Here is an 18,859-nt window from a genome sequence, read left to right on the forward strand (position 1 = left end):
TTGGGATTCTCCTGCCTCGGTCTTGTAGAGGGCCACTATGCCCAACTTGTATTTTCTTAACAAATTAAACAAAAGTTTAAGTTACCAGTTCTAAAACTATTGGGTAGGGGAGGGGAGGATGTGGGGAGAGATTTTAGAGTATTTTTGGATCACCAATCCCCAAGTACCAAAAACATTTGAGTTGTGGCATTCTAGCACACTCACACACACCACATGAGCACACACCATCACAAATAGAAGGCTTGTTGTGTCTGCTGCTCTTGTCTGCTAACTACTGAACAAATTTCTTACAGGAACAGTATGATTTGTGTTTGAATCATAATAAGCCTCTTTGATCGCTAAGATGAGGAACTACGAAATCTCCTTTGGTCACTATCAAGAAGAAAAACTATTGTCTGAAGATGTCTTATTAGGCATTTTATAAGTGGAAGGATAAAAGCAATGACAGAAGCTAGTTTAATTTTCTCAAAATAAGTGCTTTAAAAATAAGAGTCATTTTCCCGAGTGATTGATTCTCTGCTGTTTGTGTAGGGAGCGATGGGCCAGGTTAAACGCCGAGTTCCCTGGGCTACACATGTTCCCTGTCTTCCCTTGTCATGGCTGCTGTGACTGCAACCCTTCAAGAGCGCCTGACACTTCTCCTAATGGGCTTTTTTTGCTAGCTCATCACAAAGGAAGAGTAGGCACCACCGCAGGACATGGCTGCTGAAACGGGCAGGTTTCTTCTGGTTTGTCTCAGCAAAGCATCATGTGACCTTCACAATCCGCTGTCATCTTGTGAGTCTTCTCAAATCACAGCAGGCTGAGGACTTGTTAGGATCATTCTAATTGTTTGGTTTGCTTGAGATTAACAATCAGGAAACCACACTTAAAAACATATGGGAAAATAATATAGGCCAGGTCACATAGAGCTTCACAGGGTTTCACGGGACAAAGGCAGTGTTCAACCTGTATTTGCTTTTAAAGCAGCGCAGCTTAAGCAGACTGAGCTTGTGTTAACGAGTACAAAATGTACTGTTACAGCATGTCTGCTTGAATGCTAGCGGCCACTAAAGACAGTTCTTCAGGAACCTCTCGCTGGTACACATGTAACCTCACTCTGCCATTTACCACGCTATTGTTCGGGGACTGGAAAAGTTTGAAAGTTTGCCTATTTAAGAGAACTCATTATACTACGAATATTTATTCCCAAGGCACTGTGGAACGTGATTCACCCCATGCATTGTGAGACTGAGTTTTGACATGGGTGTTGCAGGCACTGACCTGCTCTTTAGCCTGACTCCAGCCTCAGTGAGCCTGGACAGAAGATGATATAACACAACTTGTCTCAGAGGTAAAGGCTCGCACACCTCTGCAGATCTGTGCCTGTACAAGCCAGGGCAGGTTGTATTTACCAAGGAAGGCATGTGACAAAAGGTGATGGGAAGAGGAGACTGGGTTACGGGAAGCCACAGAGGGAGGCTTTATTATTTTTCACTTGGTATGCAGTTGAAACACTTGCCTGCACACACCCACACAGATCTCAAAGTCTGGAAAGGGATAGTTTGGGTCAGGTCAGGCAAAGCAAAGGACACACATTACTGCATTTATTATTTGTCACAATATTTACTTATGCCTTCTTGCACTGCATATTGTTCTATGTCCCAGGGATACAAGCATGACAAACGTGAGTGCGTACCCACGCAGTAGTTTAGTTTTGTAACTCTTTTTCTGTTTTGCTTGTGGATATTGAAATGGAGAGGCATGTTCAGAGGAAATAAGGGTGAGAAATAAGAAAGATGGAAAGCAATGCTGTCTGCTAAATGTAACAGGCACTGTACTGGGTGTCACATGAAGATTAGCTAACTTTATCCTGCAGCATTTTACAGATGAGGTTAAAAGAGTTTGCTGAGGGAGGGTCACAGCCAGTTAAATCCGAGCATCAGAAATTTTTGGATTCCAAGAGTTTATCATTTTTCTTTTATATCCCACTGCCACAAAAGAGAAAAATAAAACCAGAAAGCAGGCATTTGAAAACTTTCTTCTAATATTTGCTTTAAAATTTGTTAATTGCTGAACAGTTTGAGTACATGTGTTCATTTAGTTTTTAAAATTAAAATCAAAATTATGTAGCACTGCAGATCTCCTATCAGTTTAGTGATTTAGTGAATAAAATGAATAAGTATTTCTGTTCTGTAAAAGAATCCTCATAATATGTCCAACATGTGTTTTGGCAAAGTTTTTCACATCCCTTTTTACTTATGAGAAAAAAACCCAAATAATGTGGCAATATTGTTTGAAAATTTTCACATCCTATTTCACAGAACTTTTAGTCTTTGAGTGTACAAAGCATGATTTTCTTTTAAAAATTAAAATTAGGCCAATCATATGATACATTGACATCTCTCTGCATTTTGAGTCTTTCCCCATACACCACCAGGACAGTGCACCATTACATTCGTAATAATCTCCCCGGGTTTGGCCCTGCTTGTTGATCTAAGATCTGAGCCTCACTGACAAGGTCACTGATTTACTGGCGATTCCCCCACCCCAGATTGCCCCACAAACGCAAGTCAATGAAGATCCAGGCTATTTTCAACATGGGCCCAATATCTGCTGTCTTTACGTTCACTAGACCCACTCCTCACTGACCCTCCAAGCCACGAGAGATAGATGGAATACTTGGTGTACAAAAGCTGCTTGGGCCACTGAATCAATCAGAAATCTTTGAGGACCGTCAGAGAAGTGTTGTTGCTTTTTCAGTGCCCTGATCCGGGTGTTATAAACATGTCTTTTTGGATTTTCATTTGCTTGCTTTGTGTGCCAGATGAATCTAGCAAGGCTGAAACAACAGATAAATCCAAGAAAGCGATACCATATTCACTTAGATCACCTCTCCCTTCATTCTGGACTGCCTTTTCTATCAGAGAATACTCTCCTAATGATTGCCCAGTCTCTTTACAAACAGGCTTCTGTAGCGTCCACCCTGAAAGTTTACTAAACATGCACAGGTCTGCGTGGTGTACTCTTCAACTCAAGTTAGACCACACCGCACTGTGTACTACCCCCTGGAAACCGAACATCATGAATATTATTGTATTGACTCTTGACAACTGTTCCATGAAGAAAGAATAGTATTTCCATGAGTTAGCTGAGGCTAAAGAGGATAAGTGATTTGTCTAAGGATATGGAGAAAAAAAAATGACAGAGATGAACATTTACAATTCAAGAAGTCAAGTTTAAAACTCTACTATGGCATTATATGCTAGTTAAGAGACAGCAAATCCAACAAATAACTTAGCAAATAGTTTAGCTTTTTTCAAAAATACTATCTAGAAATCCTCATCCTTATATGTTATATAAATAACCCAGAAAGCCCAGGTTTAGACACAGTTGTATCCAATCACATCATTAAGACCAATTGTTCTCATTTTCACTTTTGGATCATCAGTACTCACATAGCAGAAATGATATCAGATTTGAAAGAAACCCATTAATTTCATGGAGTCTGACTATAAATCTGCAATGCATTTTTCAAATTATGGAGTCACAGTTTTTCTAGACCTCTGGGTTAGAGTATAGTTTCTTATGTGGATCACATTATTTACTAAAGATTGGACTAAGGTTTTTAAAAGAAAATGAAAATATTTCCACTTTCTTTTTAATGACCAATTAAAATTTTTGCTCCATGGGATTATTTTATAAGTGTGGGATTATTAAGTTATATAAGTTACATAAGTTATATATGTCTTCATGAAATAGCAATTAATAGCACATGATTGTTATGAAATACAAAAGCAAGCTAGCACTGTACCTGTCTGCAGTTACACACCGTATGTGATCAGTGTGCCTCTGAGCACTCATATGCATGCACACGCCCTGTGGGGTAGCAGTCGAATGTTTCATGTGGGTGGTCTGAGACAGGCTAACATAAGCTACTTGTTCAAATAAACCTATTGGTTTTCTCTTTGAGACTATGCCAGGAAGAGAAGCTAGTAGCTATCTTGAGAGTTTTTTGTTTCCTGGTGCTTATCAGCAACATAATAAGCTGTTGGAGTAGGGGCTATTTTTGTGTGGGAGAGACTAGTAAAACTGTAAAAGCACACGCTAAAGTGCTAAAGGTTAAGATCATATACCTAATTTTAGAATGAGAAATAGCATATCACGGATTAAAATTCTGCCCAGTATTTTTATAATAAATACACACACACATAAATGTATGATCTGAGTTTGATAACAAAAGTGCCAATGCATATCTTCGTGCCCTTTTGGTCTCCTACTATATATGCCAGCTACTATCATGCAGAGGTTCTTTGGAGCTTCTGTAGGATATTTCACTGCTTCCTGTCATCTTCAGTTTACTGGAATTTTGCACTTAACCTCACAGATTACTCCATAGAGGATTTCTATAGTAAAATCATACAGAGGTCTTCTTTCAAATTTTGCTAAAGCCAGGAGATTTCCGTATAATGTGTAAAAGTTTGTCAAGGTATAATCCATTCAATCCCAGTGGTAGTATTTGGTAAATAATTTTCAAGACTGAAGTTCAAATTCATGTTGTAAAATATGCCTTCAATTTCAGGATCATATATAGTAATAAGACTTAAAATGAACATTATAGTTTTAAAATATTCATTTACATATTGAGGGAATTAATCTATATTAATGCATTTATGCTGAAGATTGGAACATTCTGAATTTTTTCATAAAATGCATATATGTTATCTAGAAAAATTTAGAGAACAAGAATTTGAAGAGAACATATTACATTCCATTGTTATAGCCATTCCAAAATTGGACCACTAACATATTATATGTCACATTAGTAGCTGCAAATTCCTTGTTTTACCTTTTGTTATCCCTGTTTAATAAAAAACAACTTTTATGAATCTTTCTATTTTTAAAAATTTTATTTAAGGAGAAAAAGAAAAAAAAAACAAAAAGGGTACAAGTTATACAGAATTTCAGAAAAAATAAACGGTAGGAAATCACTAGTTAATAGATTACATATTGTCATCTTAGAAATAGTTGTTCAAGTTACAAAATTAAAGCATATAAAGTGGACATTCAAACAGTGAGACTGAAAACAGTTTACTTTTATGAATCTTTCAAGATCAAAGATAAAACGTGACAATCTAGATATTACTAGACTGCCATGCAAAGCCATACATAAAGTAAAAATATTTATAAGATACCAAATACTCTGAAATGAATAAATATTCCAAATTTTATTATATATGGTTTATCTTTCTTTGTCATATAAAATTCTTTTATCACATTTGTATGATATGATATTCATATTGCATTCACATTCCAAAGGAGATGTATTTACCTAGCCTCTGGGCTATAGATATATCACATAATATAAAGTAAAAATGGTTATGTATGAAAAACTAAGGCTGGCAGACAACAGATCCTTTCATAGAGATACAGAAATGCCAGCCAGCTAGTGAAGTTCATGACTCGCTGCTGTAGGATAGACATCTAGTTGGAAAGCAGCTGTTGAGTCAGGCACTAGAGCTCTCTACATTTAGGTGGAGGCAAGGGAGAAGAGCTTACAATGGAACCACGAGCACAAGCATGGTCAAGAGCATTTTGTTCCTCAACTTTCTATGCCTCCTGCCTCCTCAGTGGAGAATGAGGCCACAGTGATTGCGGAATCATGAGATAGAGATCATCTGGGTCTCTCAGTAACCCAGCTACTATAGTTTAGACTAGTGCCCCCAAAGGTCCACGTGTTAACAGATCTGTTTCCCTCTTCCTCTTTCTATCTTAGTTCATGAGGTAAATGATTTGCTCTACCACAAATTCTGCCTTGATCAGTTGCTTTTCCAGGGGCCCAAAGAAAATGACACCAATCCATCATAGACTGCAACCTCCAGTCTATATCAGTGACCCCAAATCATTTATTCTCTGTTAATTGATTTAAATATCTCACTATAGTGACTGGAAGTTGATTACTTACACCTGTTATGAACTAAAAACTGAAGGTCAACGTAATATCAGCCGAATTAAATCAGCATGGTGCTGAGTGTAGATGTTCCACCTGAGGAAGACTGCCAGCATAAATAGAGACATGGCGAAGGCTAGGTGTTACGGGTTCTCCTATGTGCTGCTATTTGAGCCATTGATTCTCCTGGAGGAGCCTGTCATACTGGATCTCGAAACCTTGTTGGTGAGAGTGGCTGTGGTTCACTTTGGGGGAGCTCTGGTCCTTACATCGAGCATGACTTCCTGGCTCCGGAGGGGAAGACGTGTGCTCCTTAATTTCCAGGACAAACTTGGTATACTGGCTTTCTGGCATGTACTCAACTGTACTTATCATCGAGGAGCTCAGGGCCTCCATGTGCTCAGGATGCCTGTGCTTTTCAGGACAGTCCTGGTCTTTATTGGAGCATGACTTCTCGGCTCCAGCGTAGAACACTCAACCTACCCCCACAGCTCCTTCACCCTGCTGGCATAAACTTTCTAGCTTCCATCACTGACCTTTGGGCCTTCCCAACACAGATCTGTAAAAAAGACTGGCATGAGTCCTTCTTGTGGGTGCTAGACTTCAAGCTGGACTCATGGGAGGCATTGTCATGAGCTCTAGGTTTTCATCTAGACTCATGTAGGACATTGCTGTGGGATTCAGGCCCTTGGCTCAATATTCTGTGTCCTGAGTGTTGTGGATAAATTTCCTGCACTTTCTTGTAGTAACTCTGGGTGACCATCATAAAATAACATTATAAATTCTATGTCCTGATTCTAATTGTTCTCTGTACAACCCCTGTCTACAACAGCAGCTATGAAGCAAATCAACCTACTAGAAATACCCAGGGCAGACTGCTGTATTACTGAAAAATAAACTTCAGTCATCACCATTGAAATTTTGGAGTTAATGGTAACAGCTAGCATTAGTTGACCAGTACAAAAATTCAGGATAAATTTCAATTAAGGAATTATTATGTGATCGATAAAACTATCCTCTAAATGAATTTTAATTATGAAAATATTGTAAATAAATTACTTTAAAATTATAATATCAACTAAACGTGTATTTCCTTTGTTTTCAGGGAGGAGAGATATAAAGCTGACTTTTCTCTAATTTGTTGATGGAATTAGTTACCTAAGTTTTATTTCACTTTTTAAAGAAATGAAAAGTAGCATTCCTACTTTTCACACTTTAAAGAAGGGATAAGTAAACTGTATCCTTGATATACTTTATAGATAGAGCTCTGTGATTAATTATGCATTATTTTACTTTGCTTTGAATTGCATGAACACAGCTTTGGCCTGAATAATATCATGAACTACAGAAGTGCTCTTTAAGCAAACTGGAATTTTTGGAAATCTTTTAATTACATCTTAATCATTTTATTAACAAATAACTGCATAAAATTATGATGTACAACATGGTATTTTCAAGACTAAGTCAAGCTAATTAATATTTCCATCGATTCAAGCCATATATATATATATATTCAAGTCATATATATATATATGCATATATGTGTGTGTGTGTGTGTGTGTGTGTGTGTGTGTGTGTGTGTGTGTTTTAAAATTTGCACCAGTGATGGAACTCAGGACCTCATGCCCACCAGGCAAGTGCTGCTAGCTAAACCCCTAGCCTTAATACTAAATATTTTTGTGATGAAAGCATTTATAATCTCTCTTAGCAATATTTGAGTAACTATATATTAGTATTACAGTCACCATGCTGTACAGTAGATCTTCTAAACTAGCTCCTCCTATCTAACTGAATGAAATTTTACTAATATATTCCCTTTCCCTGTCTGGAAACGTCACTCTTGGCCCCTTGTTAATCACAAACTCAAGAGTTTTGGGTTCTACATGTTCAGTGAGAATATGAGATATTTGCTTTTTTGTACCTGGCTAATTTCACTAAGCGTGACATTCTCTGGCTCGGTTCATGTTGTCACAAATAGAATTTTCTTCATTTTAGAAGCTGAATAGTATTCCATCATGCACCTGTGCTGTGTTTACCTTATTCATTTATGGACAGTGAGTTCAATTCCATACTTTAGGTATTGTGAATATTGCTGCAATGAACCTGGGAGCACACACATTCCTCCAACACACTGTGCTTCACGGTGGCTGTACTAATTACCTTCCTACCAACCGTGCCCCAGTGTTCCTGTTCTCCAGGTCCTTACCCAGTTTATTTCCTCTGGTTTTGTTTTTGGTAAAAGTCATTTTTAAAGGTGTAAGATAGTGTCACATTTGCACTTCCCTGATGATTAGTGAGGACTTTTTCATACATCTGTTGGCATTTTATATGTCTTCTTTTGAGAAATAATCTGTTCAGGTCCTTTTTCCATTTTTAATTGGGTTATTTATTTTCCTATTATGGAGTTGTTTGAATGCCTTATATACTTTGAATATTAACTCTCGGTGCATATATTGCAGATATTTGTTCCCATCCCATAGATTCTCTTTATTTTAGGTGCTATGCTTAACTCCAAAATTTCAGTGGTGGCATTCTTTCCTTTCAGAAGCTTTTAAATTTCATGCAGTCCATTTGTCTATGTTTTGTTTTTGTTTTCTGTGTTTTGTGGATCACTGGTTACATGTGAAAAGCAACCTCAGCATCTCTGAATGTGTGGATTCCCACCACATGCGTCTGTGTTTACATTCTCAGTTTTGGCGGCCAAGGGCTAGAATCCAGAGATGCAGATCTAGCTGAGCAATTCCTGTCTGGGAGACTTGGACACCTTACCTCTTCAGCCTCAGTTTCTACATTTCTACAATCTGTAGTCTGTAGACTTTTTGTGAAATTGAAATGCGATAATGCATATGAAACTGTCTTTTAACCTGTAAATCAAAACTTAATTATTGTTTGTTGTCATTGTTTATAGCACTTTGTGCTTCATGGGAAAAAACCACAGAGGAAAGTTTAAATTTAGTAGAAATTTACTTTATGCAATAGTTCCTGAGTATATGAATATTTAAAAATATTTTTGTTTCTCTGTGCAGTGAATTAACGTAAAAGCAAATTAGTCATTAGATACTACCCATACAGTCCTCTCTTGTAGGTCAAGATGGAAACATTTTAATGGAGAAAAGATATCATTTATTTACAAACACTTCAGTTAACTGAAGAGACTCAGCCTAGTTAGCTGAACTCAAAGCTTTCTGAGGTCACTGTGCAAAGGAAAAAATTTAAGTAATCATCAGAATTAATCATACTGACGCCTGTTTGTCTGATAGTTTTTAGAATATTGTGGGAAGCTAACAGCAATGAAATTTGGCAAGTAATTTGGAATTTGTGTGTGTTTGTGTGTGTGTGTATGTGCATTGTTTTATAAAATGTGGCCTTTAAACTTTCAGTGAAGCTTTGGCCCAAACCCCATTCTTTGACATTCTGGACAATTCAAGTTCTCAAATTAAAAAAAAAAGTCTAAACACCAGTTTATGAAAAGAAAGAGAATCATGATAAATTTAATAATGACACATGCTGTGAAATTCTATAAAATTATTGTCAGTTATAGAATAAATTTATTAGATAGCTGATAGTGTTATTTCAATAACAGAAGTTAGGTAAGAGATACACTTCTGTATTCTCTAAGTAAATAAATAGCATGACTTAAGAATCACACGTGTAGTTAAATGGTACTTTCCAGGAACATTTCAGGAAAGGCACAATATCAGGATGTCTTTAGCAATTAGAAGATAGGGTTCAGTGCTATGATCTGTAGATAGCACCATATAATTTCTACTTGAAAAAATAAAATCTATTGAATCTTGGCACAAATGTTAGAACCAGTGAGAACCACTAATGTTGAGGTGGTAAAATGAATTCTCATTTAACTGATGGTCAAGTTACAGCAATGATCTAAGTCTGTCAAATATCAAAAACAAAGAGGTCTTAAACGTTTTTTGAATGACTATTTCTGATCATCTGTTTCTAGGCAATCTAGAATAAAGGCTTAAAATCTAATATTCAAAACAGAACCCTTTAGAAGAAAAAATTTGGACAAGTGAAAAAAGTCTCACAAGGACTTACATATATTCTTCTTTGTATTTCCATAATTTTAAAGCAGACTTATTACCTTCTTTCATGAAAATGCAGAGAATGTAAAGGACTTACTGTACTTATTCCTAAACCCTGCAAAGCAATAGGTTTGAACAGAAAGCAATAGAACCTAGCTGCTCAGCTCTCCCAATAATTTAAGTTCATCAAGTACTTCACTGGTCTTCTTTTGTCTAAATGTTTTTCATCATTCTTATTATTTGAGTCCAGCTTTCTATCCCTGTCATCCTTATGGCATTTCTCTGAACTTATTTCAGATTCTCAAATTTTTGGTAAATTATTCAGCCCAAAAGGCAATGGACATTTTTAGCTCTTGTCATTACAGGATGTTTTGTTTTAATAACACTGTTGGTTACTAAATAGTTTGAGTATAACTTTTTGAAATTTTTGTTGAAACCAGAAAATTATGCTTGTCATTCTAACAGGAACTCAGTGCCAACATTGAGGATGTTAGTATAATTTACCCACTAATGAAATATTATTACTTACCTGATTATGTTTTTAAAAGTAGCTTTGTTTTGGTAGTGACACATTCAGGCACTCAAAAAACATTTACTAATCTTTTTTATATGATAATAAATTGACCTTTCCTAAAATGGTTATTCAGTTAGATTGATGGAAAAATTCATTTAGCTGTAAACACAGACTTCAGAATTTAATAGTGGATACAAATAGCATGGCTGTCATCTCTAATTCATTTTGAATGACTGACTTCTATTGAAGGTGTTCTTGTGAGCAGCGCCGCAAACCACTAGTGTATAAAAATAGGCGATTCATTTCTTTGGGGGCCTATTTTTCAGACCTCAAAACTTTGAATTTCAAAATCATGCTATTGCACCATATTTATAAAATTTATCCCTAATTTTAATCCTGGCACTTTAAAGTTTATATGAAATGCTGTTGCCTTAAAGGAAAGGGAGGACAGAAATGAGGAGAGAATAGAGCTAAGCCTATACCAGACATTCGTTTTTATATACTTGAGACATATGGCCTGAAGGAAATTCTGCACAATATATCCTGTAATTTTGTGTATTGTTTAGTTGCAAATTAATATGATAAGCAGCTGAGTATCAGGAAATGGGTTCTCAAGAAATGAGGAAGCATTCTGTGCAACAACTTTTAAAAAATGCTTCCTCTAGCTGTATCTGCTTCATTAATAATACTTTTTGTCTTAGAAGAATCCCTTTGATTTTATAAACTGACATGGTACCTGGTTTTGTTATGAATGCACGATGCTCTAGCCTTTTAATAAGCACAGTACACATTTTTACTATATTCAATTTTTTCTGCAGTGTTAACATCCTCCTTGTTACCACTGTTATTACAATCACCTTGACTCAGACACATTTCAGTAATTTCACCATCAGTCAATGAATTTAAATTTGGACCCTCAGTATCAATGTTTAAAACTTCAATATCCGCTTCTGCCTTACTGGTAGACTCTCAAAGTACATCTTTTTTATATGTAAAGAGGTCAGGCATCTTTTTTTTTTTTTTTCACATGACATGTGGGCTCATTCAAAGTCAGCACTAGTTTATCTTCATCATTGAACATAGTCACAAGCCAGAAGTTGTGCAGGCATGAGATAGGGACTTTAGTAAGTGTTCCGAGCACAGGCAACAACATATATAGCCTCCTTCACAGTAAACTTCTTTTGAAAACCTTTTATACCTTCGTTCATCACTACCAGTGTAATGCTCGGAGGATACCCTGGTCATCTGAATGAATGAATGAATGAATGAATAAAGTCTCATTTTGTAGAAAAGATATAGTGTAAATGTCCTCTTGGATGAAAATTTTGGCAGGAGGATGAAAACAGTACTTGCATAACAAAGACTTGCAGTCTTCATCTAGTCCAGTTTCCCTACACTGACTTTGAACCACTGTACAAAACGTTTGTGAAACCAATCAGAAAAGCTGTCTTTCGACTCCAAGCCTTTTGTTAGCATAATAACAGACTAATAAGAGAAACACTGTCTTGAAATGCAAAGATGCAAGCTTTTGCCTATCACAGCCAGGTTATACTCAGCCTTCCTTCTACATTACTAAAGCCAACACAGGCATTTTATGCTGGCATTTTTAATATCTATAGGGGCTGTCTCATCAGCTGAAATCAGTGTCTTTTCACAGCAATAATACCAAAACAGTCATGTTACATCTGCATCCCAGACTTGTTTTGGCATCAGAGTTTCATCAACGATGACCTTGACAAATTTGCCAATGGATTTCTCTACTTCTTTGTGATTAGCAGATGCTTTATCACCACAAATGTTTAAAAAATAATGCCATGACTTTTCTTAAGTTTCTGCATCAACATCTTGAATGCTGTTTCCTTCCGTTTTCAGTTCATCATGATAAATCTTTGCTTGTTTCTTGAGCAGCATGCTGAATGTATCTTGTCTTCAGGTTGACATCTATTCACAACTTTCCCACACATGGTTCCACTTTCTCAATACGTGGTTGAGATCTTTCTTTTATCTTTCTGCAGTGTTTTTCTGTTTTTCATTTATTTCTGCCCATCATTTTCAATGCAGAACTTCAGCAGTTTGTAATTTGTTCAGGTCCTGTTGTTTCTTCTTTTCAAGTATCATTAAATGGCTACTAGTAGCTTGTGATCCTATTCTGCTCCGAGATTCAGACTCTTTTGATCTCTTGTCTGGTGTGTTATGATTTTCTGACTGTCCTCCTTCCTCCAACCCTAGCCAATAATCTTTTGAGCCATTTGTGTAAATTTTGCTTTTGTGTAAACATTTGAGATCACTGCTGCTCTTGATTTCACTGATCTAGTCTGCATTTCTTTAACATTTTCATTTCAATGATGTATGATATATAATGTTTCAGGATTTTTGCACTCAGCATAATTTTCTGAAGATTTATCTAGATTGCTGTGTGGGTTAGATTTATTACTTGTTATTGCTGAGTGTTATTCCACTCAGTTTGTTTAACCACTCAGCGACTGAAGGACATCTTGCTTGTTTCTAGTTTGTGGTTATTACAAATAATGTTGCTATAAACATTTGTGTACAAGTTTTGTGTGAACATAAGCCTTCAGTTCTCTGGGATAAATGCCCAGAATTGCAGTTACTGTTTTATAGGATAGTTGCATATTTGTCTTTAAATTATGACATTGTCTTGCAGAATAGCAATAGAATCAATCACACACTCCAACCAGAAATATATAAGTGACTTCATTTCTCCACATGCTCACTGTCATTTAGTGTTGTTACTATTTTTTTATGACTCATTGGGATGTGTATGTTGGACTTTCCTTTTAATTTGCACTTTCTTGAAGATCGGTGGTATTTATCATTTTGTCATATTCTTGTCATCTATATATCCATTTTAGTGAAATATGTATTTGTGTCTTTTGACAATTTTGTAGTTAAGCTATATAGACTTATTCAGAGTTTTCTTTTCTAGTTCAGAGCATTGTTCTTTTTCTTTGCATGTGCTAATAAGCAAACACTGTATCACATAACTGTATCTGCTGCCCCAAAGAGCTCTTGGTATATCTTAGATTCCAGTCCTTTAGACAGTTTCATGATTTAAAAAATTCTCTTAGTAACAGATCTTTTCATTCTCACAACAGGATCTGATGTAAAGTGAAAGTATTTTTTAATTTTGTTTTGTTTTTATGATATGGAGGCTTGAATTCATGGTCTTTGTACTGAGCCTGTAGTAAGCCTTTTAATTTTTTTCTTTATTTAAAGACATGGTCTAATTAAGTTGCCCAGGCTAGACTTTAACTTGTGATCCTCCTGCCTCAGTCTCCTAGAATTCTAGAATTTTAGGCCTGTACCACTATATGTGGCTAAAATAAAAGTTGTTAATATTGCTTGGCATAGTGGTGTATGCCTGTAATCTTATCATTTGGGAGGCTGAAGCAGGAGAACCATCACGAGTTCTAGGCCAGCCTGGGCTACACAGTGAGTTCAGGGAAAGCCTGAACTACACAATAAGACCCTGCCTCAAAAAACAAAACAAAACAAAAGTTAATATTGCTAAAGTTCAACTTGTTAATTTTTTTATACATCATACTTTTGGATTTAAGTTTAAAAACTTTGCCTCGTCCTAGGTCCCAAAATGTTTCGTCCCCCTGAAACTTTGGTAGTTTCATATTTTACATTTAAATCTGTGATCTTTTTTTCAGTTAATATTTACATGATGAGACAAAGCATCAGAGCACAGTTTATTTCTTTGCCTGTCCTACCACACTTCCGGTGAATGTTTCATTATTCTGGCGCCATTCTTTAAAGTTATCTTTCTTCCACTGCATTGCTTTTGCACCTTTGTCACAAGAAAGTTGAGTGTATTTGAATATTTTGTCTATTACCTTTTTCCATGAGCATATTATAGATTTCATTATGAAGTTTCCTATAATTTTGATAAAATTACTTGAAACTTTATTCATCTTCAGTGATCATAAATAAACTTTTATTTATTAATTGACAGACTGAGGTGTTGGGGTTCAAACCCAGGGCTTTATACATTCTGGGCTATACCTGGAGACACAAACTTGCACTTTAATTTTCTGTTCTATTCTTTATTGCTAGCATACAGAAATGCAATCAATTTCTCCATATTTACTTTGTATTTTGTGCCCTTGGTAAGCTTACCTTTAAGCTGTAAGAAATTTTTATTTTTCATATTCTTCAGGATTTTTAGTTTTGAGAATCGTATCATCTGCTTCTGGATTTTTATCAGTTTTTTTTCAACTGTACACCTTTATTTTCTTTTCTTGCTTTATTGCAATGGCTAGAAGTAAAGCACTGTGTTGGATGAGAGTGATTTTTATTCTGATCTCATAGAGCAAGGATTCATTCTTTTATCCTTAAATATAATTGTAGCTGTAGGATTTTCTGGTAGCTTTTGTTTATCAAGTTAGGAGGTTCTCTTCAATTTCCATCCTCCTGAGAGTTGTATCCAAACATTCATGTGAATTTTTTCAAATTTTTCTTCATAGATTATGTCATATTTTCCAAAGTTTACTCTATTTGAATTAGCAGTCACATATTAATCTTTAACTCATTTGGTCATGGTGTATATTTTTTGTGATATGTTGCAACTTTATTCAGTAATATTTTCTTACAGAATCTCAGATCTTGTTCATGAGAGATCATGGTCTGAAATTTTGTATGGTTTGATTTGCTACTCTCTATCTGCTTTGGGTATTATGATAATACTCAATTCATAAAATGAGTTATGACATGCTCTCTTATTCTCTTTTGTTTTCAAGAGAATATGTGGAGTTGGTGTTAAATTTTCTATAAAATTTTGTATAATTCTTCAGAGAGAAGTATTTGGCCATAAAATTAAATTTTGTGCTCTTAAATTGTTAATTCAGTTAATGCCTACAGTATCATATTTAATATTTGATGAATTGTAGAAATTGTATGGTTCTGAGTAATTGGTAAATTTCTTCAAAATTATCAAATTTATATATGTAGGCATTTGTAGTACTTACTATCCTTTTGATGGTTACAGTGTCTGTTTTATTCACTTTAATCATCTATTTTAGTCTTTTCTTACCAGAAGTTTGTCAGTTTTGTTGTTCTTTTAAATAGACAATTATTTATTTCATTGATTCTTTTTAATTGTCTTGTTTTGCTTTCAACTCCATTGTTTTCTGATCTTATCTTTATTTAATTTCCTTTCTTATGATTTCTGATTGCACTTTTTAAAATCTAGGTTTCATTCCAGATGTACTGAGTCAGAAACATTGGATTTAGGACCCAAGTCTGTGTTTAAATAAGATGTTCAGATGATTAGGGTCCTCTTTCTGAGATCAAACTGCCACCACTAGTCATCGCGTTGCAATGTCCCCCAAACCCTGTTTATTTTCCATCTTTTTCTTTACTTTCTGTCAAGACTTATATTTGTAAAAACAAAAATCATGCTTCTCTACTTATTAAAAAAACTACTCAATGACTTTCAAATGCTTTCAGGTTAAAGAAGTGTTTAACCTGAGCTGTGAGGTTTGTTACAATGTGTTCAGTCTCCCCCCCCCCCCAAATCTCATCACTTACCAGCTTGCTGTCCAGCCTGTGCTCTGTTAACCTTCTCTCAGTTCTTTCTACTGGTTTACCCAACCCTTCTTGGACCGATTGCTTCTAACACAGCTTTTTGGAAAAATCTCTCTCTCTCTCTTTTTTTTTTTTTTAGGAAAATCTTTTGCAGGTTAGAATTCCCTGTTCTGTTATTTAATAGCATATATTACAACCCCAGTTGCAATTTTAGGTTGCTTGATTGCTTGTTTATCTCAGCACCTCAAATTAGTCTTCAAGCTCCTGGAAAGACAAGACCTTCTTTATCTTGGTTGTCATTATTCTGTCAGAGACTAGCATAGTGACTATTTTGAAGTTGACACTCAGGAAAATTACCAACTTCATCAATGGCTGACTGCCAATGAAATGGGCTCTAACATGGGTGACCCAGAGTGCAGCTGAACACGTGAATGACTGTGAGTGCCTGGAAATAACAGCAGTTACTCTCCCCATCCATGTCAGGGACAGATAGTAGGCTACTGTACCCCAGGCGCTGAAAAGCAGAGCAACACCTTGGTCACTGCTGTACTGCTAAGTTTGTTAAGAAGTTCATTCTACCATACTGGAGGATTTCCACCAAATATTACACGTGAGTTCTCCCACGCCAATAATTAAACAAGCCAGAGGTCAGGTTTTTCAGTGTCATTGCTTTTATTTTATTTCATACAGCTAAACTGAGAGTTTATCATAATTCACTACTTTTTGTGGAACAGCAAAATCTGGTTTCCAAACAACATCCTTCCAAGCAAATCTTATGAACATGCTTATTTGCTTTTAGGGATTCACTGTATAAGCAGACATTTTCTTGTTTATTTTTATATTCCACGTCCCCAAAATTCAAATGCTTTACAGGCCTATAACCCTCCTTCATCTCCCTCCCCTAATATTTGGAGCAGAGAGCTAATTTCAAAATCAGAACTTCAGAAACATACTTTTGACTTTCAAAAATGCATATACCCATTAGTTCTTCGGCTGATGTGGATCAGAGCTCCTGAATAATAAATGTTGTTGGGAGAACTTTTTATGGCAAACCAAAACTAAAAAGTAAATGTTTCTAAGTTGTAAAACAAACAGAGCTTCTAGTCCTTCCCAATGACCTCAAAAACCTTGCTGTCTTTACTTTCATTCTGGAGCAAATTAGACTCCCCAGTTTTCATTTGTGGGACTCAGATAATAGATTTACTTTTAAGAGATTACAATGGAATAACTTCCCCGAGGCCAAATTCAATGCAGCAAGGATACTGAGCATTCTTTTTGTAGTCTGAAAACGTGGGGTATTTTAAACAGCGTGTAACATGAACTTTGATCTTTTCACCTCTGTCCTCACGTATAATTATCATGTGTCATCACATTTAAATATGAAGTATTTTATGAGTGTGTAACATATCTTACATGTTAAAATTTATATGTGTGGGTTGCGAGGAGCATGAAGATAATTGAATAGATAGTGTGTAATATGTATAGTTATCTTTCTATGTATATTTGCATGTATATAGATGAATACATATGCTCACCTATGCATGTGAATATATATATATATACATCTATATTTAAATCTATACTGATATCTCTGCATGCCTGTATATCAAGAGAAGTATAGTTATGATTAATCTTGTAAAAAATTTGTTTGATATATTTAATTTTTCCAATAAAAATCAGATAATTTTTAAAGCTCTTTTAAAGATGGAAATCTACAGTACATAATGTAGCATGGCATGCCATAATGTAGCATGGCTTATGTCTTTAAGAAGTTTGTATGTCAATCTGTGTCACAATTTTCTTTCAAATTAAATTACAGACATCTGTTGGCAAAATGATGTATCTGAGACCAATGTGGTAGTTATTTAAAGGCTCAAACTCTTTAAAGAAAAAACATTTTACCTTTACAAATTAAACAACCAATTTGAAGTTTTGTTGCATCTTCACTGAATTCTTTAAAAATAACAACACATATAAGAAACTTTAAATATTTCTGTATAATAAATCTAATGAATTTCTCAAATCTTGTATTTAAAATGTTACAGTGGGAAAGGCAGTCAATTTGCAAACAAGTCCTCCTTGTTTGAGCTGAGTTCTGATTTTTATTAGAGAAAGATAAATTAACAGATACATTAATCACAAAGAAGGGGAGTCATAAGCCACAAGGGTAAATTATGTCATACATGGGACCCTGGTGTCTAAATGCAATCAGTCACCTTAGCAAGGTTATCATCTCTTAACTTTTCTTGATAACTGAGTGTTTCAGAGGCTGGGTTTCCTGGAAGCTTCAGGATATAAGACCGAGACTTGATTCCTCCAAATAAAATATAGCAATCCTATCACCTTCTTAGGATTTGGTTTAGAAATGAATATGTAAGACTATGGGATCCCTATGAGATTTTTTCCTAGGGGAAAAAAGACATAATAAAGTACCTTTTCTTGGAACTATTATTTTGTGTAGCTGTTGGGCAGAGGACAAAGGCCAGTGGTGGAAGGATTCAGTCATGGGAAGTACCTGTATTAATGAGATTGACTTACTGAGTAGAACAGTTCTGGAAATACCCTGCTTTCTGGATTTCTTGTGAGATAAGCAATTATCTTTATATTGATCCTATTGAACATCGGATTTTCTCTTACCTATTTTTAAACTTCTTAACTGATATCAATAGTTTCTGTAAAACTGGCTGAGTGCAAATGTAATTTAAGAATGAAAACGATGATGGCAAATTTTTTTCTACTAAAACTTGTCTTTTTCCATGGAAAGAAAATTTAATGACAAAAAATGTAATCTATCCTTTCTATTTTAAATATCAATTGCTCCTG

The 18,859-nt window shown here is 35.4% G+C and overlaps 1 long non-coding RNA gene across 1 annotated transcript in view; it reads left to right on the top strand.

Annotated features, from left to right (window-relative positions):
* The first annotated feature begins 6,081 nt into the window (after positions 1-6,081).
* Positions 6,082-18,859, top strand: part of LOC134472633 (uncharacterized) — a 38,569-nt gene continuing 25,791 nt past the window's right edge. The window contains exon 1 of the long non-coding RNA XR_010042527.1: positions 6,082-6,154. This is a non-coding gene — a long non-coding RNA (uncharacterized LOC134472633). The remainder of the gene's footprint in view (positions 6,155-18,859) is intronic.

Source organism: Cavia porcellus, unplaced genomic scaffold (assembly GCF_034190915.1).
Source record: "Cavia porcellus strain 051 isolate PalLab524CR breed Dunkin Hartley unplaced genomic scaffold, mCavPor4.1 scaffold_2, whole genome shotgun sequence".
Taxonomy (NCBI): Eukaryota; Metazoa; Chordata; class Mammalia; order Rodentia; family Caviidae; genus Cavia; species Cavia porcellus.